The sequence below is a fragment of the Peromyscus leucopus genome, chromosome 13 (assembly GCF_004664715.2).
Source record: "Peromyscus leucopus breed LL Stock chromosome 13, UCI_PerLeu_2.1, whole genome shotgun sequence".
In the NCBI taxonomy this organism is placed as follows: domain Eukaryota; kingdom Metazoa; phylum Chordata; class Mammalia; order Rodentia; family Cricetidae; genus Peromyscus; species Peromyscus leucopus.
Window position 1 is genome coordinate 19,461,966 of NC_051074.1, and position 27,860 is coordinate 19,489,825.

General features: G+C 42.5%; 1 protein-coding gene across 5 annotated transcripts in view; it reads left to right on the plus strand.

Annotated features, from left to right (window-relative positions):
* The window catches only part of Fer (FER tyrosine kinase), a 373,761-nt gene that overhangs the window by 26,478 nt on the left and 319,423 nt on the right, over positions 1–27,860 (plus strand). For 3 of the 5 annotated variants that reach the window (XM_037210164.1, XM_028873998.2, XM_028874004.2), the window contains exon 1: positions 7,811–7,911. The exons of 1 other annotated variant lie outside the window; for it this stretch is intronic. The gene's annotated coding sequence lies outside the window, so the exon portion shown is untranslated. Of the gene's footprint in view, positions 1–6,952; positions 7,055–7,810; positions 7,912–27,860 lie in introns of those variants that run through there. One more of the 5 variants, XM_037210165.1, reaches the window with a different exon arrangement.

Consider the following 27,860-nt stretch of genomic DNA (forward strand, 5'->3'; position numbering starts at 1 on the left):
ATTGTAAACTTTGCTTGTCTCTAACAGGTCTACTTATTGTTGGTGTATTTTGGAGGCAGTGCTCCCTTAGCTAAATTAGATCTACTTTGTGTGATTTAATGTCTTCTATGCAAGTTTACTAGTAAATACTTTATGACATCAGTTCTATTGCTTTGCGTTTCTTGTACATTATATGTTGTGATATAATTGTAATTACTATTTTATTGTCACAGTATAACAGGCAGAATTGGCCTCCAAGATGCCTTCCCATTGATATAAATATATATATATATATACATGTATATATGTATACACACATATATGTATATATATTCATATACATATACTATGAAATTGAGTCTAAAGGGTATAAACAGATAAAGTTACAGATTCAAAGTAAGAGAAGTTTGCTGCCTTGGTTTGGAGAAGATGTGGCTCACTATGACTCCTACACCTGCAAGGGAATGAATTTTGTTAAGTAAGTCTTGAGATGGAAAATGAAATTGATCATACAACTCTCTTCAAACTATGCTGGCAGCCTGGTGAGGTGGTTCACAATGGTCACCTCAGCACCCGTAAAGCGAGGCAGAAGGATCACCAACAAGTTTAAGGCCAGCCTGGGCTACATCATGAGTTCCAGGCTAGTCTGGGGCTAGAGAGTGAGATGGGGGAGGGGGTGGAATAAGATGAGGAGGATGAGGAGAAAACAATTAATTTATAAACAAAACAAACCCCACAAAAATCCCTCTTGGCTCTTCTCACCGCAGTTAGAATGAGATTGGAATAAAACACAGCCTGACTTCCAGAAGTCTTCTCTCTTCATGCTGTTTTGATCCATTTGCTGGACGGACTCACTCCACTCTCGTCACATGGGGCTCTCTGTGCCTGTGACATTCATCTTTTCCCCCTCAGGGTGTGCGAATGCAATTTCTTTCTTTCTTTCTTTCTTTCTTTCTTTCTTTCTTTCTTTCTTTCTTTCTTTCTTTCTTTCTTTCTTTCTCTCTCTCTCTCTCTTTCTCTCTCTCTCTCTCTCCCTCCCTCCCTCCCTCCCTCCCTCCCTCCCTTCCTTCCTTTCGTTTTTTTTTTGAGATGGAGTTTCTTTGTGTAGTTTTGGTGCCTGTCCTGGAGCTTGCTCTGTAGCCCAGGCTGGCCTCGAACTCACAGAGATCTGCCTGGCTCTGCCTCCCGAGTGCTGGGATTAAAGGCGTGCACCACCGTAGCCCAGCTGTGACTGTAATTTCTAACTGCTGTCTAGAACATTCTGTTCCAGCATCTACCTGTACCTGGCTCCTTCCTCACCTCCAGGTCTCATGTCAAGTTTCATCTTTTCAGACTCCCTCGTTAGCGAAGTTCCTCCCTGCCCCTAGCGACAGCACACCCTGTCCTAGAACTCGTCCACTGCCTAGAACGTCATATTTACTTAATCATCTAGTCCCTCCCGTTGAAATGGGAGGCTTACTGCTGGTAAATATTGATACTTCAGAAAGTATGGTTGGTAAACAAATCAGTGAATATACAAGGAAATACATATTTTAAAATGAAATCCTACATTAAATCCAATTAGAAGACAATTATTTATTATGTAAATGAAACATAACAATTCTTGAATAACAACAATGAAATTAACATTGTGGAACATCATTTCACCATTGTTCTTTTGTTTGGAACAAGTCTTTCAGGTTCACAGGTTTTTTTTTTGTTGTTTAATGAATTAGGGAATATTTTAGATAAAAGATTCTTTTCAATTGAATATGTTCATTTATATCACTCAGTTCCCTTGTAGTAACAATCTTGGGACTTTACATGATAAACTGTTTCAAGTAAGAAGAAATTATATCACTCAGTTCTTTTTTAGTAGCAATCTTTGGACTTTAACAAGGTAAATTGTGAATGTCAAATAAGAAGGTCAGGAAGATTTTCTTCAGTGTGGTATTTTGAATGCTTTTTCATCTTCCATTTTTTTTTCCCAATTAGGTCTATGATTGACTTGGAATAATGTGAGAGGTATAGGGTATTTTTCCTTGTGGATGATCAACTGTGTAAGTACTGTTTATTAAAAAAAACCACATTTTCTCCATTCTTCTGTCTTCATACTGTTGCCAATAACCACTTGCCCATATCTGCCTGCTGTGTGTTTGTGTGTCTTCAATTCTTCAGCCCTGCTCTTTCTGAAACACCCCTGCGAGTGTAGCTCGGTGGCTGAATGCTTGTCTGGTGTATGTGAGGCTCTGGATTTGCAAAACCAAACACATAAAAACACCACCAACCAACCAACCACCAACAAAAACCAATTAAAGCAAAACCCATCTTTAAAAAATGGGCAAAAGTTCTTTGAATATACTCTACAAAAGAAGATATGTGAATCTCAAGTAAGCAGTGACATGTACTCAACATTGTTAGTCATTGGGGAAATATAAGTTAATGCCAGGGCATCACACCAATATGATCTATCGGAAGATCAAATAATCGGGTTGTGGTAGTCTCAGCACTAGGGGGTTGGGGCAGAGTAGTAAATTGCTGTAAGTTCTAGGCCAGCCCTAGCTACCATGTAGACTTTGTTTCAAAAAACAACAAAAATAGGCAAATAAAAAAAATTGTTGGCGCCGGGCGGTGGTGGCGCACACCTTTAAATCCCAGCACTTAGGAGGCAGAGGCAGAGTTTGAGGCTACAGAGTGAGTTCCAGGACAGGCACAAAGCTACACAAAGGAAACCCTGTCTCGAAAAACCAAAAAAAAAAAAAAAAAAAAAAAAAAGGAAAAAGGAAAAAATGTCCAAGCAAACCAATTTTCCAATCCTTTTGCAATAGTTCTGGTAGATAACAAGGAGCCACTGGAGCTGTCATACGTCACTGGGTGAGCATAAAATGATGCGGGCACTTGCAGACATTTGGCAGGGCTGGGGATGTAGCTCAGTGGTCAACTACTTGTCCACAATGGGCGAGCTCCTGGGTTTGAGCCCCAACACCACGCAACAAAACTAAAGTTTGCTGGTTCCTTATAACGTCAACTATCACTTGCTGGGGCTGAGGAGACAGTTCAATGATAAAGTGACTGCTGAGCAAGTACAAGGACCTGCATTCAGACCCCAGAACCTACTAGAAGGCAGCCACGGCTACGTGTGTGTGTGTGTGTGTGTGTGTGTGTGTGTGTGTGTGTGTGTGTGTGTGTAAGGAAGACAGATGCATTGGATCCCACTGGAGCTGGAGCTACAGGTGGTTGTGAATCACCTGACATTGGTGCTTGGAACAGCAGGATGCGTTCTTGTTCTTACTGGCCGAGTCGTTTTTCCAGCCTCGTGTTTAAGGAAATCACTCGCAGTTCATTTTTTTTTTTTTTTCTGTTCTCTCCTTTGGTTTCTTTTGTACCAGCACCTCCCACTCCTCTTCCATTTGGTGTCTGATTTCCATGATTGCGGGTCTAAAACATGATAGTACCCACTTTTCTTTTTATAGCTGAACCTAGGGATTGCAGGCATCACTCTTGATGTGATTTAGCAACGGATCTGGTTATGTCAGACAGAAGACTCTCCAAGTAGAGATAAAAATATTCCTCCTCTGATAAGTCACTGCCCCCCCCCTCCCAGCCTGCACTTGCAGGAGCTAAGCAAGAGAAGTATGTGGATCTGCACTTTCTTCCTCCCCTTCACTGGAAAGCACTGGCCCCCCTCTGGATTCCCTTGTCTTCTAGCTCAACCTCACCTGGGAGCAAACATTTTTGTTCCTTAGTAACCAGGTGGAGGAAGTGATCTGCGGATCTGCTCTACACATTTCTTAGATTACACAGACTTCCAACTAATTCTATTTGCAGCTTCTCTTCTAACTACTGCCTTCAGGGATACCTGACAGCTGGATTCCCCCTGACCTGGACCCAAGTTCTGTGTGCTGCTGCAAGGAGCGAGAGTCCTTGCCTCAGCTCAGTGCGCCTTGTGGACCAGACTGGCTGGGCTCCTAAACATGATTTTCTTTTTAGAAACTCATCACAGATCTTCCCAGGTCAGAATCTCTGAGTGTGAGTCTGGTGGTGTGCATTTCTTATGAGGCTCTCAGGTGACCACAGGGAAAGTCAGCAGTCCAGCACTGGCAGGCTTTGTCACATTCAGGCTCTGTCTTTGAAGGCTCAGGGGACCAGGCAGAAGGGAATGAGGGAAAGGGTAGGTCAGTTCTGAGAAAATAACGGTTTACTAAAGGGACAGACCTTGAATAATCTGTGGGCATTTTGAGAGGACACATCTTGATGAGGAATGTTGCTTGTAGTATTTCTCAGTGGAGAACAGAAAGTCAAGGAACCCAGGGAAACAGTGCGAGGCTGTGCAGCAGCCCGCCTCTGTCTGGGAGGGGCCATTAGGAAGTGTTCTCCATGGATCTGGCATTTCCTTTGAAGACTAGAGAAGCTTTCTTCTCTCATCTACTTCACTTCTCTCGCCTCTGCTCCCTTATGTCCACATACAGATCTGTAATGCAAAGGAAGCCATATACAGGTATTTGGAAGTTTGGAAAGCCAAAACAACAAAGCTCTTGAACTTCTCCCAGACATGATCAATAGTGAAAGTATTCACTTAAGTGAACAGGCTCCAGAATCAATGAGGTTTACATCCTGTGAAAATAGCCTGGGTAGCATGCACAGAAAAAACGCTAAATGCCTGTTTTTCTTCTGTTCCCTACATCACTCCATCTACTTTAGGAGTGGTCTGTGCAAGGGGTTAGGTCTAAAAAGTGACCAAGAGAACAGTCATAAGTGAAAGGAAGGGGCCGAGAGAAGGAAGAGGGAAGGAGCAAGGAACACAGAAGTAGGAGCTGCTGGACTAAGCTGGCACACGGCCAAGATTCCTCAAGTCTATGCGAAAACTTTAAACAGGAAAATGAGAGGGAGATAGGGCGAGGAATGATAATAACCAAAAGTAAAGAATTAAACTACATTTAAACCAATTCCCTAGTTTTAATGTCCACATTATATGCATTTTCCCCGTGAAAAGTCACTTCATTAAAATATAAAATTTGGTTGGTATTTAATTTGTAGAGATTCTACACTGAGGACTTGTTTGCTTACAGCTAGGTAATACTGTGGCAGGTGGCATTTCACAAACTGTGGCAGTTCCTGGTACAGATATAATCTTTTCTTTCTTTTTTTTTTTTTAAAATTTTTTTTTTTAGAGACAGGGTTTCTCTGTGTAGCTTTGGAGCCTGTCCTGGAACTTGCTTTGTAGACCAGGCTGGCCTCAAACTCACAGAGACCCGCCTGGCTCTGCCTCCTGAGTGCTGGGATTAAAGGCGTACACCACCATCGCCTTTGTTTACAAATTTCACAAATTTGTTTACAAATTTTAATGGGAGAGAGTGGATTTACTAAATCCTATGTTAGTATCTACAACTGCAGGATGGCTAGCATTTTATGAAGGCCATGGATCACCTAGAAAGGAAATTATTTTCCTCATTTCCTATATTTACAAGATTGTACAAGGAAATTTGTTCAGAATTTTTGGAAGTGGAAAAAAGTATTTGTTAAATGTGTTGCATTGCAAAGTGATAGTTATTACAGGGGAAAAGCAATAAAACTAGGTATGCTATTTTCCCTCCAGTTTCTTTCTCTCTGGTCAAATATAACTGTGCTTTGTTTACTTGATGACCTTTTTTTTTTTTTTGAATTGCAAGGTTGCATTTCTTAACATGATGCCTGACATAGGGTAGACAATTTATGCTTCTTGAGTGTATGGCTGGGATTAGAATAGATAATTATAGGACCAAAAAGATTCTTGTTGCCGTTGGATAAGTGGATTCAATTCTCATATGTAGGTGCGTGGGCTACTAACTCACCAGCCACATCACCCTATATTTGGATCTTTTTATAAAGCCAGGAAGCCTAAGGTTCTTGGAAAAGGTACACTTGGTAAAGCAGTGTCAAGTTATATGGCTTTAATACATGCACAGACTTTTATTTATTTCACTCACACTGACATGATATATACAACATTCAAGGCTTATAGAAAATTAACTTGCATTTTAGGAGGCTATTTATGCATGTAACTACAGAACTATAAAAATACATAGAAAACATTATCATTTTTAATCCTATTAAATTTAATCATATTAAAAATGAAGTTTGGAATTCATTGGTAAAGTAATATAAGAGAATGAAAGCACCTTTACTGTCAAATAGACATTAAACCAGAATAAGATGCATATCCCAGGCATTACCTAGGAGATCGCAAAGACACTAACTTCACGCTTTTCTGCAGACGAGTAGATACAACCCATTAGCTTTTCATAATGAAAAATAACTAGTTCTCAGGTAAGAGAACCTGGCACTATTTGTCATATCCATAGTGGGTTTTTGGGGTACCATCTGTATTTTAAGAGAAAAAGCAATACTTATGTCCGGGGAAACTTCACCATTTAGAGTTCTAGTATTTCATAGAAACTGGGAGATAGGGGGCTATTTCTGCTGGGATCTGTGAACTTTGAAAGACATTGGTTCCCAGGTTTGTTTGGGGATTCCCCTACCCTTGCTGGGGTTCAGACAGGGTTTTAAGCGCTCTAACACTGACTCATACTCCTGTACCTTCCAAGTTCTTGAGAAAGACATCCCTGGATCATAAATTTGACAAGAGTACTTAATAGTTGTTTTCTGAGAAAAAGAAGGGGAAGAGAATCTCATCCATTTTGAACAGTAAGGCTTAAACATTTGTTTGTCCTTACAGTATGTTTGGTTTCTTGGGCTCTGAAACCGACTTAAGTGAATACCATTTAGAATAAAAAGTATTCATCTTTCTTCTTTGGCTCTCGCCTAACTCAAAGGTTTTAAGGGTGGGAGTGGAAATGGAGCTGTTAGACTTGTTGCACGCAGCCAATGTGGTTGAGCTCACGTACAAGATACAATGCCTTAAAAAGAGTGCTACAGCAATACGGGAGTGACGCTCAGTGACGAGTAACACCTATCACAGAGCTCCAGATCACCTAGTAAGATTTGCTGGGTCCACATTACTCATTTTGCGCCAAATTGGCGGAGAACGCTTCAGAAAACAGCCCTTCTTGGAAGAGCAAACCAGTGTTGAGTTCTCGCTTTCCAGACTTTCCTAGAGGTAAGTACTTTCGAGGGGACCGCTCCCAGGTCCCGCGGTACACCTTGCACAGCATCCACGTTCCCAGCGAGTCTCAGCTCGTTTAGCGTCGCAGGCCCTGGGGAGCACAGGCGTGATTTGCAAAGACAGCGTTGAGCGCGCTGCTGAAACGCAAAGGCGCTTTAAAGGAATCCACGTTTTACAGCACACGCAAGCAAAACGCGGGAAGGTAGAGGGGACCGTCCGGTGAGCAGCCTGCTCCGGGGTAGGGAGGAGACGCCGCACCCGCCCGCACCCGGCGGGCGCTCCACATCTAGTCACGCCTCCTTTCCGGCCGGCCCGACCGCGGGGCTGACCCTTCCGGCGGCCCCAGCTTATCACCCGGCCAGGCCACTTCCCGGCTTCGGCCCCGCGGGCCTCCCCGAAGAGTTTCCTGCCAGGCCCCCTCCGCCTCCGCGCCCATCCCGCCGCGCAGTCCGATCGCTGGGCTCGGAGATCGGGGCTCCTCCTGGAAGAGAGAGACCCACGAGAAGCAGCCCCGCGGGGAAGCGGCCCAGGGCGGCGGCCCGCGGCCCACGCCTCCTTTCGCCCGCAACCCCAGTCCGCGCCCACCCGCTAAGCCCCGCCCCTCCCGGGCCCGGGCCAATGGGCCGCGCCCGCCTCCTGGGAGGTAGTCGAGGAGGGGGTTGGGGCCGGCGGCAGCGCCCGCCCCTCGCTCTCGCTCATTGGCTGAGGTCTCAGGGTGCCCGGAGACCGGAGTGTAGCGCGATTGGCTGTAGAGACTCGCGACGGCGGTTCCTATTGGCTGGGGCAGCCCCCGTGACGCCGGGTGGCGACTGGCTCCCGGGTCTGAGGGGCTCCTGCTTGTCAGGTTCTAGGTAGGTGCGTTTCACGCCGCCGTCGGTAGGCACTGTTGCCCGGGGCAACGCCCCGGGAGGTGGGAAGGAGGCCGGAAGGCGAGCCCTGCACGGGGGCAACCGTCCCCGCCCGCAGCGGGGCGCCGGGCTTTGGCCCAGCGGGCGCGGGCTGCTCGGAGGCTCTTCCTCCGCCCTCAGCCAGCTCCGTCCCCGCCCCGGGGCTGCGGGGGTCACTCGCCCCATCCCGCCCGCGACGGAGCATTCCGGGTTGGGCTTGGGTCCGGCTGCTCACCCGGCCCCCGCGAGGCCCGCCCCTCCCACCCGCCCGGACCCGGAGGCTGAGGGGGCGGTGCCGGCCGTGGCGGGCGCCTGGCCCCGCCCCGTCGCTGGTCGCGGGTCTGCGGGGCGTGGGGCGGGGTGGTGGGGGCTGCGGCGCCCCGAGCCCGCACCCTTTCCCTCCTGGCGCTCATCGCCCCTGCCTCACGGTGCCCACACCCCTTCTGGGCTCCTCACCCCTGGCCGCCCTCTCTTGGGGGCACCCAGCCCCCGGCGGTCCCGCAGCCCCTTTTCATCAGGACCCACTCACCGTGGGTCGCCTCTCCAGCTTCACGTCCCACTGCCCCTCTTGTTCAGGGTTGTCCTTCAAGAAGTCTCAACTAGATAGAGACTTCAGGTGTGAAGCCGGCAATCGGGGGCGGTTTTTTTTTGCCCTAAGGGCTATTTAGGGGTCTGAGGTGTCTGGAGGCACCCTTGTGCCCTCCTTGGACTACCTCTTAGGATAAGCTCTCAGAAACATGAGGTTGGTTAGTTTTGGCAAGAGCCAGGGCGCTTTTGAACAACTTAAGTTTCCATCAGGTGGTCCATTTGTACTCTGTACATTTGTGATTTTGTTGGGGATACCATTGCAATCTAAATTTGTTAAGGTTGGGGCAGCCTTTCGTTTTCATTCACCTTATGATGTAAGAACAATGAAACTAGTAATATTTTTACTTCTGAAGAAACTATGCATTCAGTGGTCTGTCTCACTGTCGATCTAACACATGTTACTCTAACTTGTACAGGAGTTTCCAGGCATTTGAAGGAAAACTTCTCACCTGAAGTCACTGTATATAAAAGTTTGGTGGAAAAAAAAATCTGAAGACAAGGCCAACACTATTTTAGTGGTTAATGTCTGAAAACTTTGCGATCCACATGTGAAATGAGAACAGGATTAAAAAGAAAACAGTATTGCAAAAATACATTGTTCGGGGCAGGGACTATTTGTGGACCTATCTCCATAGGGTTTATGATGGTGTGCGGAAGAGCCACAGGATAGAAAAGGTTGAGTGTCTCTTTTACAGCCAAGAAAAGATTTTCTGATAGCCCTCGAGTGAAGGGTTTTCAAAGGTCCTGGGGATGTTTTAAGAGAGTGCATAGGCATTCTTGGAAACACTTTCGGTTTTCTTCCATAAAAGACCTTTGGCGAAGATCTGTTTCTTTTCTGCATTGACAGTGTTAATATACACTAGCTAAGATTATGTAGTGTCCCGTTAAAGCAGCTTCTGCTCTGCTTCAGAGGTAGATGTCATTTATGTGGGAGAAATAGTCCAGGCTTTTGTAGACAAAATACTTGAATTCCATTCTTAGTTGCCATGTAGCTCTAACTTGTCTGCGAACTCTTCAGATTCGTAGTTTTTTTCCTCTGCTGTCAAAAATTTCAGGTTACACAGAAAAAAGTGAGTTGTACTTGTTACTTACATATGGCAGCAGCAGTACCTTTTGCATAGCGGTTCCATGGTAAATATTAACAACAGAGGAGCTGAAATGATCAGATTTGAAAAGCTGACGTAACTGGATAGAACACTAGAGTATTGGAAGGTGCTTGTTTGTGTGTAAGTGGAGATAGTAAAACTAAAGAGGAACAGGAAAAAGACCATAGTAATTCGGTCACACAGAGCACTCAGTGTGGTTTGGTGAGGAAGTGGGAAGATGATATCTTTGTATCTAAGGATTCTGGTAGTCTCAGGATAATCTGCAAGCTTGTCATGTAAACCAATTGGATTTGTGTTAATAGGTGGTAGTTTTGCACCATGATGTACGTCTTTTGGGGTGAGAACAAAAGGATGATCAGTTATTCAGTGTTTTGATCATGTAACTGAACACATTGGATCAATCTTACACATGTTGTTTTGGAAGAATATTTTGTGATGGAAAAAGTTTGCAAATGTGACTTCAGAAAATAACTAATTTAGACCTATTTCATGGAGACTAACTTTGTTTCCTAGGTTTATTAGTGTTTCAACAGGACTTAAAACTATCTTCATAGTGTTAATAAAGGAATATATTACCACAGAACTTGAGTTTCTAATAAAGGATTAAAGTGGAAATGGCATTAGTTCACACACACAGAGTAATTGTATATTTTCAGTCTTGGGAAAATTTTTCCTAAATATCTGCATCCTTTTAATTTAAAGAAAGATTTTATGTCTATCTTTGTATACACTAATTTCTAAAATATTTAAGAGGAATTTAATCAGAATTTGCAGATAGATAAGACTTTCATTGTCTTGGCATACTTACTGTGGTCTGTGTTTCGTTGAGACATCAAAGGAACTAAGGTCGCAGTTTCGGGACTTGAGTAGTACTTCAGCTAACTTGGAGATGGTGAGCTGCACACTAACTAGCTCTCCCCCAGGGCTCCACTTTCCCTGCCTCTCCCCTCCTTTTCACTCCTTTTCCCCATTTTCATTTAGTTATTCAAGGTGAGTTCTTCAAAATCAGTGAGGGAACATAGAGAAGAAATCATGAGTTACTCTGTCATAGTTAGGTTTTAGAAAGTAACTAAGAGTTGCCGTTTATCATACAGCACTAGCAATTTGCACAGTTTGGTGGATACGTTCCAGTGTGTCTACATCTGCCCCAACGTTTGTAGAGTGCGTGAACTTGAGGCTTGGCTGCACTAACTCAGCTGCTTCCGGATGTGAGGAAGAACAGAACAGAGGACACATTAGAGCTGGAACAAAGAAATCAGAATAAAACAGCTACTTTTTCCTCATTCTGTCCGAACAAGTACAGTCCTAGTTTACCAGGCATGTCGTTAGCTGATGTATGGCTGCCACATTATGGGGTCTTCAAGAGTTTCTGAAATTCAAAGTTATATAAGTAAACTGAAGTTCACTTAGTACCTTTTTAAGAAAATACTTTTAAGAAAAATATCTCCATTTTAGGGGTATTGCATATTCAGCTTTAAAGAATACAATGGCATGCATAACTTGTAATTATTTCTTAAATCTTCATCCGTAGTTATAAAACTATGACTAATATTCAGTCTACATTATTATCATTCATTATAAGCTTGATAGTATCTCGTTCCTCAGTAAGTATTAATTAAAAGTCTGGAATTTTTAATGACAGAGTTCCTTGCCAGGTTGGGAAAGTGTAGTGAAGAGAAGAACGGTTTATTTTGAAGCCATATAACTTGGGTTTGAGCTCCAGTTTCTCTTTTGTGGGATCTTGGACAAATTACTTAATATCATCAAATCATAGTTTCCTCTTCTATTAAATGAGTAAGATAAAATTACCTCATACAGTAGTTATGCAGAAGCACTGAGACAATGTAAGTAAAAATGCCCGAAGTTAGGGAGTGCTGGACTTTTGTATTCAGCTCTTTGCATCAATTTTTATCTGTTCTGGTGTTACTAGGGTGATTCTGGCTTAGTCCGAATTCTTTTGCTGTGAAGAGACTCCATGACCAAGACAACTCTTAGAAAAGAAAGGATTTAATTGGGGGCTTACAGCTTCAGAGGGGGAGGGGGAGGGGGAGAGGGAATGGGAGGGGGAGGAGGAGAGGGAGGAGAAAGAAAGAGAAAGCGAGGTGGGGAGGGAGGAGAGTACAGGGTGCATGGGCAAGCACCTCTGGCACCAACAAAGCTGGTCCTCAGGGAGGGGGGTTCAGATCAGTTCCAACTGATCTGAAGTGTATAGAGGTAACATCTTCCACCTCTGGGCTGTGACCAAGAGCAACAGCAATAGGCGCTATGCTCTGGGAGTCTCTCTGATAGTCCTGGCCAGCAATGTAAAAGATGGCTTCTCATTTCTGGTATTGGGGATTACGGCTTTTGTTAGGTGTTCTTTGGCTGTTGAGGGGCATGAGGAAAGTTCATTAAAACTATATGTGTACATTTATACACTGAATTATGTGTGTTGTAGGCTTTTTAATAGTTAATAGTTTGATTCCTTGTGGCTTTTTCAGCCATCCATATTATTTTACCTCCTTCCCTCCTCTTGTATTTACCTTCCTCTCTCTTCCCTAAAAGACACCCCCTGCCTTTTCCTACTCTCCCCCCCTCAGATCAGTAGTTCAATTCTTAAAGTATTTTTATTTCACCTTGATGCCATTTGTTGTTGGTTGAATGTGCTGTAAATTCCTTTTGATTTGAACCAAAAGTATTCACTTAAAATTGGTAGAGAGAAGGTAAATTTTATTTTCTTAAATTTCTTATCAGCACTCCCACTTTGGATCACATTCACTTACTGTTTAAACTGTTTACTTATAGGGTTCTAGTTTTTTTGAGACAGGGTTTCTCTGTGTAGTTTTGGTGCCTGTCCTGGATCTCACTCTGTAGACCAGGCTGGCCTCAAACTCACAGAGATCCACCTGCCTGGCTCTGCCTCCTGAGTGCTGGGATTAAAGGTGTGCACCACCACCACCTAGTGGGGTTCTAGTTCTTAAAAGAAAACAGTTAAATGCGCAGCTTATGGATGTTGGGTGCACTGGAGTAAGCCCTCCACTAAGCTTTAGTTGAGGTATTCAGAAGTTACTGACCCAGCCTGCAGCACACATTTTGACTGAAGTCAGTGATTCTCAATGTTTCCTCTCATCCGAGTATGAGATGATCACATGTGTGACAATGTTAAGTTTCTAGGTGCCAGCTGTGATTCTGTCTTCCTTTCCCATTCAAGCATATCAGAATGAAGGTATTGACAGTAATGTCACTAGAGGCACAAGCTTGGGTTTACTCTGATTTATTGAAGAGAGTCATCAGAAATGTCTATGACTTACCAGTAACAAATACCCGAGACATACCTTGCCATTTTATTGTTGAGACCAAGGGAATTCCTCTGTCCTAAATGAAAGACTGTCCCCAGTTTTCAGGCCATTCTTGTAATGTAATAGAAAATACTATTGTGCTGATTTTGTGTAATTGATAATGAAGAATGCAACATTTAAAAGTAGAAGCAAATGTTAACAAGCAGTTAAAAGCACTTGAATGAAAGCACTAGTCTCTGTTACAAATGACACCAATTGTTAGAGAAACATGGACATTAGTTTATGGTGAAAATTGTCTCTGAGGTGTAACTGTTTTAGGAATCCAAAGTCTAGGCACGTAGTATCTTAAATGCTCCTTACATTGGCCCAGTCAAAAGGGTGTCTTTAAAATTACATTGCCCTAATGGGGGTTCACTTACTTACTTTAAAATTTAGTTTTAAGTTTTTGAGATGGGTTTCTCACCATGTAGACCAGGCTGGCCTCAAACTAAGAGAGATTGGCCTGCCTCAGTCACCCCAGTCCTGGGATTAAAGGTGTGCTTTATGCCCTTTGAGATTGCTTTTAATTAGTCATTTTATATAGAAGGACAGTTAGAAACAAACATTAACAAAATTTTTAAGTCCAGTAGACTTTTGGAATTTGCTAAAGTCATGTCTTGAAATATTTGCAAACCAAGGATCTGCTTCTGTAAAAGGAAACAAATTTAATTAAAAATTTAAGCATTCCCCTCAAACTTTTGATGATTCAATAGAGCTGTAATCATTAACGTTAAGTTTTTTTTTTTTTCCTTCTAAAATGAGAGCTAGGGAACTCTGCATTATGTAATTAACACATAGGTAAAGGTTCTTATATGCTAGTGTCTGGGAGGCTGCAGGACAAGAGAGCATTTCTCGCTTACAAAGCCTCCTGCTTGTCACAAAGTTAAAGGTTGGTGCTTGATTTCTCTGGCGCTGGGTGCTTGCGGACTGCTGATGTCTGAAGGATGTATTCTTTCCGTGAAGCTGAATGTGTCTGGTCTGCGTCCTTGCTGCTCTCCCTGTGCGGCGTGGGAGGATTCTCCACACTCAGCTGATGGGGCTGCTGTTAGCATCACACTGTCTACAGAGCACAGTGCGCTTGTTAGAAATGGGTCACAGCCTTCCAGCAGTCTCAGTGCCTCCTGCCTCGTGAAAATGCTTATCGGTGTCTTTTCTCTTGAATCGTTTTTCCTTCAGAAGCTGGTGTTTTCTGTGTTCAGGTTAACCATCATTTTAAGTTTCACTAGGATTTTGTAAATTTTGTTTTTCTAGAAGCAAAGGAAACATTTTATTTTAAAAATGTGAGTACATACTTGTATGTGTGCTACATACCTACCTGTACACTTGTGTTTGCATGTGCACGTGGAGGCCATATTTTATATTTTATTGCTCTCCATCTTTTAGGTTCCCCTCCCCTCCCCTCCCCTCCCCTCCCCTCCCCTCCCCTCCCTTCCCCTCCCCTCCCCTCCCCTCCCCTCCCCTCCCCTCTTCTGCTCCATGCCCTTGTGGTCAGAGGATAGTTTTCTGAAGTTGAGTTTTCTTCTACCTTATTTTGAGTCAGGGTCTCTTCTCGTTTCTAGCATTGTGCTTTGTGGTCTAGCCTAGCTGGCGCTCGAGTGTCCAGACGATTCTGATTGTCTTGTCTGAGCCTCCCATCTTCCCACAGGAGTGCTGGGATTACTGATGTGTATATACCACCTCATCTGGCTTTTCACGTGGGTTTCTGGGATTGAACTCAGGTCACCAGGCTTGTGTGACACGTTTACCCTCTGAGTTGTCCCTCTCCTTTGTTTTTGTTTGTTTGAAGATTGATTTTGTTTTTAATTGTGTGTGTGTGTGTGTGTGTGTGTGTGTGTGTGTGTGTGCGCGCACATGAGTGCAGATGCCCTTGGAGGACAGAGGTGTCAGATCCCTTGGAGCTGGAGGTGGTTGTGAACTGCCAAATGTGGGTGCTGGGAATTGAACTTGGGTCCTCTGGAAGAGCAGTATTTTTTCTTAGCCATCTTTCAAGTGCTCCCACTTGGTTTTTGAGACAGGATTTCTCATTGAACCTGAAGCTGCCTAAACTGGGTGGCCAGCAAGCCTCAGGGATGCTCCTGTCTCCGTTTCCCAGTGCTGGAATTTACAGGTGTTCATTTTACATGTAAAATTTTCCTTTATGTGGGTGCTGGGGATATAACTCTGATCCTCATGCTCTTGTGGCAAGCACTTTACCAGCTGGGTCTTCTTTTTAGTGATGCGTCACTCAAAGTGTACTCCTTCCTTGGAACAGCCTGCTGGATATTCAGGCTTAATTGCTAGTTGTGGTTTGAATGAGAATGACCCTCTAGGCTCTTACGTTTGAATGGCTGGTCACCAGTTGAAACTGTTTGGGGAGGTTTAGGAGGTGTGGCCTTGTTGGAGGAGGTGTGTCACTGGGGGTGAGGTTTTAAAAGCCCATGCCATTCCCTGTATTTCCTTCTCTGCCTCCTACTTGTGGATCAGATGTGAGCTCTCCAACGCCATGCTGGTCTGCTGCCATGCTCCTGGTCTGCTGCCATGCTCCTGGTCTGCCGCCATGCTCCTGGTGTGATGGTTCTGGATCACCCTCTGAAACTGGAAGCAAGCCCCCAGTGAAATGCTTTCTTCTATGAGTTGCCTTGTTCACCGTATCTTTTCACAGCCCTGGAACAGTGACTAAAACACCGGCATACCAACATCTTCACGTTTTTCTAAGTACCTCACACTCTCGTTCTTGTTAGACTCAGTCTGGTATACAAGGGCAGTGGTTTACCAGCTAGTTTACATACTAAGTGTTGCTGATTTCTTACCCTGCAATACAGAAATACCAAGTTTCCTTCACTCTGTGTCCCTCGGTTCCACATGTAAGGGGCTGCGACTTGTTGCTTCATTTCTGACATAAAGTTTTGCCTTTGCCAAGGTAATTTGTGAACTCCAATGACAGAAGTCATATTATAAAGCTGTACTTCCCATTTCTGAAAGTGGCAGCACATCCCTTTTTTGCTTCAGTCTTAGTCTTTGAAGTAATCTTTAGTTCATTTTCTTTAATGTCTCTCACACAGTCATTCAACTTGTTCTTTTTGCTTCACAGAAATTCTGAAATCTAATTCTTAACACCTCCACTTCCTTCATCTTAGTTCAACATAATTTTTCTTTAGCGCGACTCCTAGTGCGGCTCTCTGCTGGTATGTTGCTCTTCAAGAGTAGCCTTTCATCCTTTTGAAGAACTGGGGACCATCCACCCAGCCCTCAGTGGCTTCCCAGGTTGCTCTGTGTGAAGCACATGCTCTTTAGATGAACTATAGTTTGTGGTCCTGGTCTCTTTCCTCAGGATCTTCGCTAAGATCTTCATTCTCTCCACCATTCGCTACACACACAGCCTTCTTGCTGTGCCTTGAAGAGATACTCTGTATCTCTTCCCCCTTGGCCTGCGATCGCCTCCTTCAGATCTCAGTGTAATTCCTGACTTGATCTTCCTCAGGTCTTTGTTATGTGGTCATTAGTCTACCTCCCCCAGGCTCCTAACTAAGCTTTTTTCCATGTAGTGATTGTCACAGCTGGCCCTTCACATTTTTTAAAAAAATATTTTTGATTTTTCCTTTTAAAGTATAATCTCCATGGAGGCAGGATTTCTTTCTTTCTTTTTTCTTTTCTTTTTTTTTTTTTGGCATGGCTAATAGTTGTCAAATATTTGTTGAGTGAAATAGTAATTAAACAGTTACTTGTTTTTTGTATCATTGTAGGAAGTGAGAATGCTACTTGGCTGTCCATCCTCGCTTGCCATCCAGTGCTAGTGTGCTATACTTGTGTGTCTGTCTCTGTGTGTGTCCTTGTGGTGCATGCATGTGAGTGTGCCCATGAGTACACTTGTGAGGCACATGTGGAAGCCCAGAGGACATGGGGTGTCTTCCTGTATCACTCTCTGCCCCGTTGCCTTAGGACAGGGTCTGTCACCGAACTGAAGGCTAGCTGTCTAGCTTAGGCTGGTCAGGCAGTAAGCTTTGCACATCTGCCCATCTCCACCCACAGTGCTAGAGCTACCGGCATGGGCAGCCTGCCCAGCTTTTTTACACAGGTACTGGGCATTCCAACTCAGGCCCTCATACTTTGCAGAACAAGTGTTCTTATCCACTGAGCCTTCTCCCCAGCTCAAGCCTGCTACAGTTTTAGATTTTTATACTAACCAAGCTCTGTGTCAGAAACCTACCTAGATAGTTAATTACAGCAAAAATAGTAGCCAGAGGACTATCATAGCAGGATTTCCTCTTGTCCTGTCCTTTTTGATTGGTCATGTGAGGAGGCCAGAGAGTTACATATATAGTCAGTGAATCTGCATTCCAGGAGAGAAGGCTGAAATGAAGATATTCTAAATTGCTCTTTCTCTTTAGGGAGCCACCGTCTCTGTTTTCCACTTTGTCCCTCTGTAAATACCGTTGTGCGTTTTGCTTAGAGGCCCCTTTCTATAGGAATATGAGTAATGCATGGAGAATTGTTTCTTAGCAGTAATTCCAAATTCCAGAAGCTTCATCTATTCACACTTGAGTGCAGATGTAGGACAACTTATTTTCAGAATTTTGTGCACTTCCCTTTCCATCCCTTGTCTTTTTCTTTGGGTTGGTTCGTTGCTAAGTAGGAACTGAAGCTCTTTCAGTTCGGCACCTTCAGCTGAAAGAGAACTTTCCTTCCTGAAGAAGTGTTGGGTGAGGGGTGCTGGGGATACCGCTCAGCGGCAGAGTGTTTGAGCAGTAAGCATGAGGCTGTGGGTCCCTCAGCCAGGAGGGTTTGGGGAGATGTCCAGGTGGGGTCCCATACATTCCTGAACTACTACTTGAGGCCGTCTGCCTGCTGTAGGAGCTTGAGAAGATCCATGATCAGTGTCACCCAAGCATGTAGAAGGGAGAGGAGAGAAAGGGAACTTAGCCGAAAACAGTGGGCTGCAGCTACCCAAGGAAGAGGGAGGGCACACAAGCTTCAGGGTCACGGGAGCAAATAAGTTGTTTACATGCAACTCAGGCTAGTTTTTTAAATGCTAGATTATTATCATACAGGCGTATTTTCGTCTGTTTTATAAAACCAATAATCATACCAGGAAAGAAGTTGTCTTTAAAAATATGACTAAGTGTTTATATTTATATCTGTTGTATATTTTTAGATATCTGATCAGAATTCAATTTTAAAATAAAGTTTCCTGGAGAAGAGCAGAAAACTTGGGGAAAGTACCAGGGCCAGTGAGACAGTGCTGATGTCCAGACTCCGGTGTTTACAGGGCGCACTTCCAGGACCCTGACATTCTCCCGACACTCTTCACCCCAAGTGCTCCTCTGCCTCCACCCAATCCCCATTTGTGAAGAAGAACACAGTTGAGAAATGGAATTCCATTTGGTCTGAGTGTGTTAGAGATGAGAACCTGGGACATTACAGAGTCAGTAGGGGAAGATTAAGGTGTGCTACAAGGACTTACACATTTTCAGTTGTGGTGTGGGCATCTTCGCTAGGTTCTGGTAAGGATGATAATGCATATGAAGTACTACAAAGAACATACCATTTACTCACAAATTTATAGTATAATAAAGTTCTGTTTGAACATGTCATCAATGAAGTTGTTACCCATTTTTAAACGAATCCATTCAATATTAATGAAAATGCCTTTTCACTGACAACATTATTTATAGAGAAGACGTAGAGATGAAGAGAAAACACATTGGCGCTTTAACTAGCTGTCTTGAGGAAACATTTGGCTGCTCGCTATTGAGCATGGGATCGATCCAGTTGAATAGTTTTCTCTGTTTCATGTAGTGTGTTGAGCATGACCATTTCCATACCACAGCAAAAGACAAAAATGTGAGATTCTAAATAACTCAGTTACAGCATGACAAGAGAGTGAAAGTTTAAATCTTAGGAACTGAGTGGACTACTCTGATTTGGGGGTGTATCTGGGAAGGAGCACGATTTATACAATGTTATTATACATTGGTACACACTTACTGTATTTTATTCCATAGAAATCTTAAAAATGGAAATACTGAAGGTTGGGAACACTTGCTGTTCTTCCAGAGAACTTGAGTTCAGTTCCCAGTACCAATGTCAGGTGACTCATAACTGCATGTAACTCCATCTTCCAGGAATCTGATGCCCTTTTCTGGGCTCCATGGGGACTAGTACAAATGTGTCACACACATAGACCCCCACACGTAAATAAAAACAAATGAATACAGGGCATGGTAGCACTCATTTTTAATTTCAGCACTTGGGAGGCAGAGGCAGGCGGATCTCAGAGGCAGACAGCATCTCTGTGAGTTTGAGGCCAGCCTGGTCTACATCGTGTGTTCCAGGTCAACCATGGCTACCTAGTGAGACCCTGCCTAAAGGTAAAAAATCTAAGAGAAAAAAAGGAAAGAAACCTAAAAACCGGGAGCCAGTGAGATGACTCAGCTGGTCAAGGTGCTTGCCAGCAAGCCTGAGGCCCCGAATTCAATCCCAGGAATCTCTATGCTGGAAGAAGATCCCCTGCTTCTACAAGCTGTCTTCTGACCTCCCCGTTACTGTGTTACTATAGTATAACTGGTGTGCTTTTCTGAAGAGCATAAAAGAAGTGATGTTTAAATCCATATTTCAATGTCATTTTAAGTTATACATTCACCATCTACATTCAAAGCCTTATTTTACACCGCTATGTGCTAATCAGAGAGAACTGTACTTCACCTTATGATGTAAGTCACTCAGTTACTCTGGTGGCTACTGTGTCTCAGGTGTGTTGTGGAGGACAGTAACAATATCAGGAGAGAAGTTCCTTCCCTCAGTTACAGTTTGGTGGAAGAAGGGGACTTAATGACACTTTAAATTATATGGAGATTAGATTCGCTGTCAGGTCAGCATTGAGAACCGTGCCAAATCTAGAAGAAATAAAATGTTTGGAGGCAGAGAAGGTACCTTTGGAAACGTGTAGATCATTGGAAGAATCAAAGACTTGGAGAATATGACTGGGAAAGCCGGTCACTTTCCTGACTGAAGGAAAGCAGGTATTTCTTTTGATTTGTGTGAAAAGGGGAACGGCAGAACACAGAACAGGCAAAAACAAAACAACAAAAAAAAAAATCAGGTGGGGCCAGAGAGATGGCTCAGTGGGTAGTGTTGGCTGTGCAAGTCAGGACCAGAGTTCAATCCCAGAACCCACATGGAGGTGGAAGGAGAGAACCAACTCCACAGAGTTGTTCCCTGGCTTCCCCACTTGTCACACACACACACACACACACACACACACACACACACACACACACACACACACACACACACACGGGATCAGGGTGGGAATGGGGAGAAGAGAGGATAGAGGAGTGTAGACCAGGAGTCCAGGCTTAGAAACAGAAGACGAGAAAGTCATAAGGTTGCAGACTGCATACATACTGCCCTTGGTGTTTGTGTAGATGTTTTTGTGGATTCAGTCATTGCTCAAAAAATTATATAAAAAATGTGTTGTATTGTACATGTACAGATTTCTTTTCTTGTCCTTATTCCTCCAAAATACTGTATAGTATATAACAACTAATACATATCATTTACACTGTAACAGATCTTGGTACCCTGGAGACAGTTTAAAGTATATAGGATGATGTGGGCAGTTTTTATGCAATACTGGCCACCTCTGTTTTATTTTATCTTATTTAAAATTATTTTCATGTGTATGTGTGGCAGGGTGCATGTAGAGGGCAGAGGACAACTTTGGGGAGTTGGTTTTTGCGGCAAGGTCTCTCTTGTTTCTGCCGGGCTGTGCTGGGTTCTCCAGGTTAGCTGACTCATGCTTCTTTGTAGTCTGCGGTCCCCCCCCCCCATTTTATCTCGCCCTTGATGTGGGGCCTGGCAATCTGAACTCAAATAGGCTGGCGTGTCAGCATGGGCTTGTACGGGGGGAGCCAAGCTTCTGCTCTGTGCTGTTTGTGGAGGTCCCAGGACTAATCCCTGGGAGTTCAAAGGGGCCACTGTAGATGGACATCAGTGATGAAGAACAGAACCCACGACCAAGAGGCCTCTTAGAACCTCCGTTTTTGAGAATTGAGAGAAAAGCAGTCAATCAAGGAATATACTTAGGCAAACTGAAGCATTTGAGACAGAAAATAAATGTCTTTGTTGGGAAGATCTTCCTTAACCCTTTGTTGGTACTTCTTCAGATTGTGACATTTTCCCTCCAATTTTTTTTTGTAGTTAAATTGTAATTATATCATTTTGGCTCTTCTCTTTTATTCCTCCAACCCTCCCTGAGTCTCCCCTTACTCCCTCTCAAATTCACGGCCTGTTTTTCTTTGATTATATTTGATGTGTGTATGTGCACCCATGTGTGCACGTGTGTGCATGAATATATAAACACAATCTGCTGAGCCAGTTTACTGTTGCATGTATGTACGTGATTTCTGGGCCAAGCACTTGGTATTGGATAATAAATTCTGGAACACTTACTAAGGACGACGGTTTCCCTTTCAGCAGGTGTTATTCGCATGCAGTTCTTTGTCTAGGGGTGGGGCCGCCTGAGATTTCCCCCACCACGTGTAATGTTTTTTAAATAAGTGTACCTCACTGTTTCTGCTGTGCTTCCAGCTTGAGGTTAGTTTTATGCTTTGAAAATGGAGAAAGATGAGAGTAGCCGCATCAAAACTGGGAGCTGGGTGGCTTGGGCTGGAAGGAAAGGGGCAAGCATCGATGGAGGCAACTGGAGAAGGAGAGAGCAAGTTCGGTCCGTGAGTGGTGTTCCTTGGCGAGGGGGAAAACTGGCAGTTTCTAGAAAGACCTTTACTCCACTTCTCTCTCTCTCTCTCTCTCTCTCTCTCTCTCTCTCTCTCTCTCTCTCTCTCTCACACACACACACACACACACACACGTTTATCTCTTTCCTCCATAGTGAGTTGTTCTGACTCCTTACATTTCTTCTTACAGCTCAGTTCTTTTGGCTAGACCTATGACCGCTACGTGAGACTTCACTGCACGCTTTCCCAGGTCTCTTCCTCAGCCCTAGTGTGTAATTCCTTCCCATGGACTTGCTCCTTTAGCTAAGACGTGGCCAGCAATGCTAGTAGTAAGGTAGGACTACTTTCCTGTTCTTAGTAAACTGCTAAACCCCCGGTTTTTGGTGTAGCCCCTGACCTGTAGTAGTTTGTATTAACTTGTTAGTGCTCTCTATATTACACTATTATACTTCAGAAGGCTACTATCACTTCACGTGTAATTTATTTTTGCCTGTCATTTATATTAATACATTTTGCATATGGCACTTGTGATCTGACTAGTTTTTTCAGCTAATACTTTTGATTGGCAGAATCCCAGTCCGCATGTTGCTTCTTTAGCCTGTGTGCCCACCAGTCCTGTATTTTCAAATGCCTGACACCAAACTCAACCTGTTTTTCTTCTTGAAAACCTCATTCTTTGTGCTGGGTTCTGTATTTCTGTGTTTCCAGAAAGACTGAAGTGATATGAAACGAAATTCATAGTTAATTAAAAGGCATATAAAACTCACTGTTGAGGAAAAGCTTTGACAAAGCATTAACTCATATGTATTAAAAATATGCTGGTCCTGGTGGTGCACACTTGTAATCTAAGCCCTCAGGAGGTAGAGGCAGGTGAATCTCTGTGAGTTTGAAGCCAGCTTGGTCAATAGCAATTTTCAGGCCAGCCAGGGCTACATAGTGAGAACCTGTGTTTTATTCTAGCATGTCCATCTATTATTTCTAGCTTTTATGTTAAGTCCATTTTTGTATACTAGCTAATCCTATGGTAGTTTTTTTTCTGTGTTCTGCTTTGTGATACCAGAATTTAACAGGTACTTAAATTCAAACAAACAAAAAACTGTTCATCCTTGAATGTATTTTCTTCCCTTTTACACCCAAGAAACTCAAAGTCTTGTAAATCTTGATGGAAGAGAAGAGAAGAGAAGGAAAAAGGAAAACACCTCTGATTTCCTGTTGTAGTTAGAAGGTTTTCTCCAGTTCTGCCTGGACCATGATCCCACAGCCACTTACAAAATAATTACTCAGAGGCTTAATATTATTTATAAACTGTATGGTCTATGGCAAGCCTCTTGCTAGTTAGCTTTATATCTTAAATTAACCCATTTCTATTAATACATGTTTTGCCACGTGTTCCATGGTTTACCAATCTGCTAGCATGTTGTTCCTTGAGGGGTAGGCTGGCATCTCTCCTGCCTCTGCTTTTCTTCTTCCCGTCTCTCTCTTGGATTTTCTGCCAGGCTATAACCTGACTCACCATAGGCCAGAGCAGCTTTTTATTACCAGTCATAGCAACACATGTTCGCAGCATACAGAAGACAATCCCATAACACCCTGTCTTTCATGTCATTGGCAAGCTCTACAGATGACTCCTTACCTTAGAACAGCCAGCTTTCTCTTTGCCTGAGCTAGCCCAGCCTCACCCAGTGTTATCATTTAAGAGTGAGCCACCAACTTCTCAATGAGCCTCTAAAGCTCTGTGTGACATATAATTATGGGTACAATTTCATATGACTTCAGGGACTTGATGGAAGTGAAAGTAATTGGTCTTTACTTTTATATTGTAAGTGGCTTTACTTTGCTCTTTCTTAAAAAAGTGATCTTCCTTTTCACCGGTAGGAAGTCTTTCTAGTATGCTCCTCAGTGTTCTGGTGGGTAATTTTAAGACTATTTTAGTTTGAAGATTTTTCATTATCATGTTACACATACACACACACACACTCACACACACATACATACACACTCACACAATATTAAGCTTATTTTAATGTATCTAGCATGTATAGACTCATAGAAGATTCACTTATTATAAACTTGGTTGTATGATTTCATCAGAGCATTTACAATTTTATTTTATGTGTATGGGTGTTTTGCCTGCACATGTCTGCACCACATATGTGCAGTGCATGCAGAGGCTGGAAGGGGCCTTTGGATCCTCTGGGACTGGAGTTATAGATGTGGGATGTCATGTGAGTGCAAGAGAATTGAACCTGGGTCCTCTCATCAGAGCACTTTTTAATTTTATTTTTTTTTAAGGACTGATACTCGAGGTGAAAACTGAAATTTAGTAGTTATTAAAATAAATAGACTTTGTGTTATTCATTTCTTCTGAATTTATTAATAGCTTTAATCTTTGTTTCTTTTCTGAAGGATTCATTTAAAAAATTATTTTATGTGTGTGCATGTTTTGCCTGCATGCATGTAGACATGTGCACCACATACATGCCTGCTACCCACAGAGGTTAGGAGAGGGTGTCAGATCATCTGGAATTGGAGTTCCAGATGGCTGTGAGTCACTACAGTCCTCTGGAAGAGCAGCTGGTGCTCTTAACTGCCAAGTCAACTCTCTAGCCCCTTGGTGAAGAAGTTTAAGATGTTTTGTCATAATGAAGAGTTAATATTTATTGTTTGTCCTCTGTGTAAGAAACATTTGGTTAGATGTCTTAAATCTTACCTTTTGTCCTATTGGCCTATACGTTTTTTCTATTTTCATGTGGTTATCTTCTTCAAATTTACTTTTAAGGAGAAAAGAAACTGCGAGTGTGTGTACGTGTGCGTATTTGAGCATAGGTGCCCATGGCCGTCAGGCATTGACCCCTGCAGCTGGAGTAGCAGTTGGTTGTGAGCTGCCCAGCATGGGTGCTGGGGACCAAACACAAGTTCTTTGCAGGAGCAGCCAGCTCTCTTGACTCAGCCATTTCTCTGGCTTTTTTTATCTTTGAGTTGTAAGGCTGAGAGATCAGGGCAGAAACTGGGGACTTAAGAACTGCCTTGTACCTTTGGAGCTTAGCCAGGCCTCTCTGTAAGGGGACCCTGAAGGGGTCTGTGACTTGCCCAGGGTCATGCAGCTGGCCCTCAGGGATTTGAGGACTGGTCTGGTCTTACTCCTTATGCTTCAGTCACCCTGGGTTCCTCTCATTCTGTCTTCTGTTTCCGTCTTTCATTTTGACAGTTTGTCTTGCTGCAGAAAAACTGAAGATAAAGGACAGTGAATGTGGGTATATTGCTTGTCTTCTAGATTCACTCTAACATTTGCCCATATTTTTGTTCTTTACATATTTATGTATTTTGAAACTATATTAAGACGTCACAACTAAAGCAAGGTATAGTGGTGCGTGCCTTTGATCCTAACATTCGGGAGGAAGAGGCAGGTGGATCTCTGACTTCAAAGGCAGCCTGGGCTGGTCTACAGAGTGAATACCAGGACAGTGAGGGCTACACAGAGAAAACCAAAGAATACAAAAACAAACAAAAAATTACCATAACTAATTGTTAGCATGCAGATTCTGCAAATAAGTCAAATAAAGATATTTTCCTATATAATCATACTATTGAGGTCAAATACAAAAAATTAGCATTCATTAAGAAGTATGTTTGATGTTTGTCTTAATCCATTTGTGATGCTGTAGTATAACACCTATACTAGTTAACATATAAACAACAGGAATTGGTTAATCACATCTCTGGAGGTTTGGAAATGCTATATCAAGGTATGCTGGCAGGTTTGGTGGTTGATGAAGGCCTGTTCCTCATATATGACAGTGAGTGTCTTCACATTGCAGAGGGAATGGAAAGGTGGTGAGGCTGTTCTCTGAAGCTTCTTTTTAGTGAGCATTAGGCATGCCCTTGTGAGGAGAGCACTCATTTCTTCCTATATCACTGTGGAGGTTAAATACCAATGTAGATTTTTGTTTGTTTGTTTGAGAGCCAAGGAGATTTATTTATAATTTTTTTGAGATTATAATAATATCATTTCCCTTCCCTTTCCTTCCTCTAAATCTTCCCAAATATCATTCCATACTCTCTTTTAAGTTGATTGCCTCTCTTAATTGACTGTTGTTATATTTGTATATGTGTATACATATATGTATATATTGTTAAATACATAAATACAACCCACTTAGACTGTATAATTCTTACACATATGTTTTCAGGGCTGATCATTTGTTATTGGATAGCGAATTAGTGTGCTCTTTCCTGGGGAAGACTATTTTGTAGCTCAAGTTTTCCAGTGTCCCGCCTGGTCTGAAGCTACTCAGACCCAAGTAAACACACAGAGGCTTATATTAATTTAAAACTGTATGGCCATTAGCTCAGGCTTTATACTGACTAGCTCTTACACTTAAACTCAGCCCATCCTGTTAATCTATGTGTCACCATGTGTGTCAGGGCTTTACCTGTGTGCCATTACACACTGCTCCCTATACAGCGGGCTAGTGTCTCCTGACTCAGTCTTCCTCTTCCCAGAATTCTCCTTGTCTGCTTGTCCTGCCTATACTTCCTGCCTGGCTACTGGCCAATCAGCATTTTATTAAACCAGTGTACAATAGCATTATTCCACAGCATTTTCCCTTTTTTGTTTAATTAAAAAGGAAAGTTTTAACTTTAACATAGTAAAATTATATATAACAAAACAGTTATCAAGCAAGAATTATAATATCTAGACTATTTATATTTGTTAAATTCAAAGAAAATATTTTATTTCTCCTATATTTGTGAGTCTAAGGTTTCACATCTCTTATAACTAAGGAAAATTATAACTGTCTAGTCTTTAACTACATCAAAGACCTCAGAAAGATACAATGTTATCTAAGTAAACAGGAGGAGCATTGTAAGCAACTTCAGAAATCTAGAATGACAGAGACAGCTGTCTGGACAGTCATCCAAAGTTCCTCTGTAAAGTTGGGGCATCCATCTTTAGCCCACAGGCCTAGAGTCTCCCAGTCATTTTTCTCTATGTCCTGTAGAATGTCTGGTGGTTTCTTCTGTGAAGCAGGAACCTGAAGGACCATCTCACCTTGCAAAGTTCAGTGGTCACCTTCCTATTGGTCCTGCATGTCCAGTTGATACATTTTGTCAAACAGTCCAGGCAAGAACAATTTCTTGTCCAAATGGCTATTTTTGTCAAGAAGAAGATAAACGCCATATGGAGTGTCTCTGACATCTATCCTCCTCTCTGAAGTAAATTGGTGCTGCCAGGAGCAGATAGGTCTCATTGTCCAGGAAAGTCTAAGTTTTTAAAACATTTTAAATGCCATATTTTGTAGGTCTTTGAAATATTTGAAAATTACCAATGTATCTGAAATATATCTATGTATACCTTGAAAACTTAACTAATATGACTGTAAGTTTGATTATCATGGATGACTAATAATTAATCTGTATTTCTTAATTATCCATTACAATCTAAATGAGTTACAATCTAAATAAACATAATACCTTAAGCAAGAGTAGAAATGTACATTCAGCATAACAAAATTAACTTTAAATTTGTATCAATAAACTAAAATCTATACCAATGTAAAACATTTTAAACAAGTTGCTCTTTAAAAGTAGGTTCAATAATCTACCCTTTTGTCCTATCATATCTATATCCTATATTTCCTTATCATATCCCCCTTTCCTCTTTTAGAAAGATACTGACTATGACCAATAACAATTTGTAACCAACAACCTAAACAAAGACAAACATCCATAATCTGTTGTTTGGGAATGTGGTCATAGTTTTTTAGGCTACTTTCTGTTGATAAAGGGTGCTGTATTCTTATGGGGAGGGTAGACCATCTATAACTTTTGTTGATAGGTACCATCTGTTAAGGTTAAGGAGGTCTGGCTTGATCAAATCTGATCCATTTTAACCTGGAACAAATCTTTTGTTTCCTGTGGAAAAGAGAAAGCCTCCTTTCCAAAACAACATATTCTTAGATCCAAATTTTTAAGTCAAGATACTTTAAAAATAAACATATTGATTTAACTGCGTAGCCCTTACGATCAAATGTCTTTCTGAAGTTAAAAATCCCAAAGACAAAACAATCCAGAATCTCTGTGTAATTTCCATCTTTACTTGGCTTATTTTTTATATTACCTTTACTGTCTCTTTAAAGACTTAATTTTTTAAAACCATTTTTTATATAACTGTCTATATTTATTCA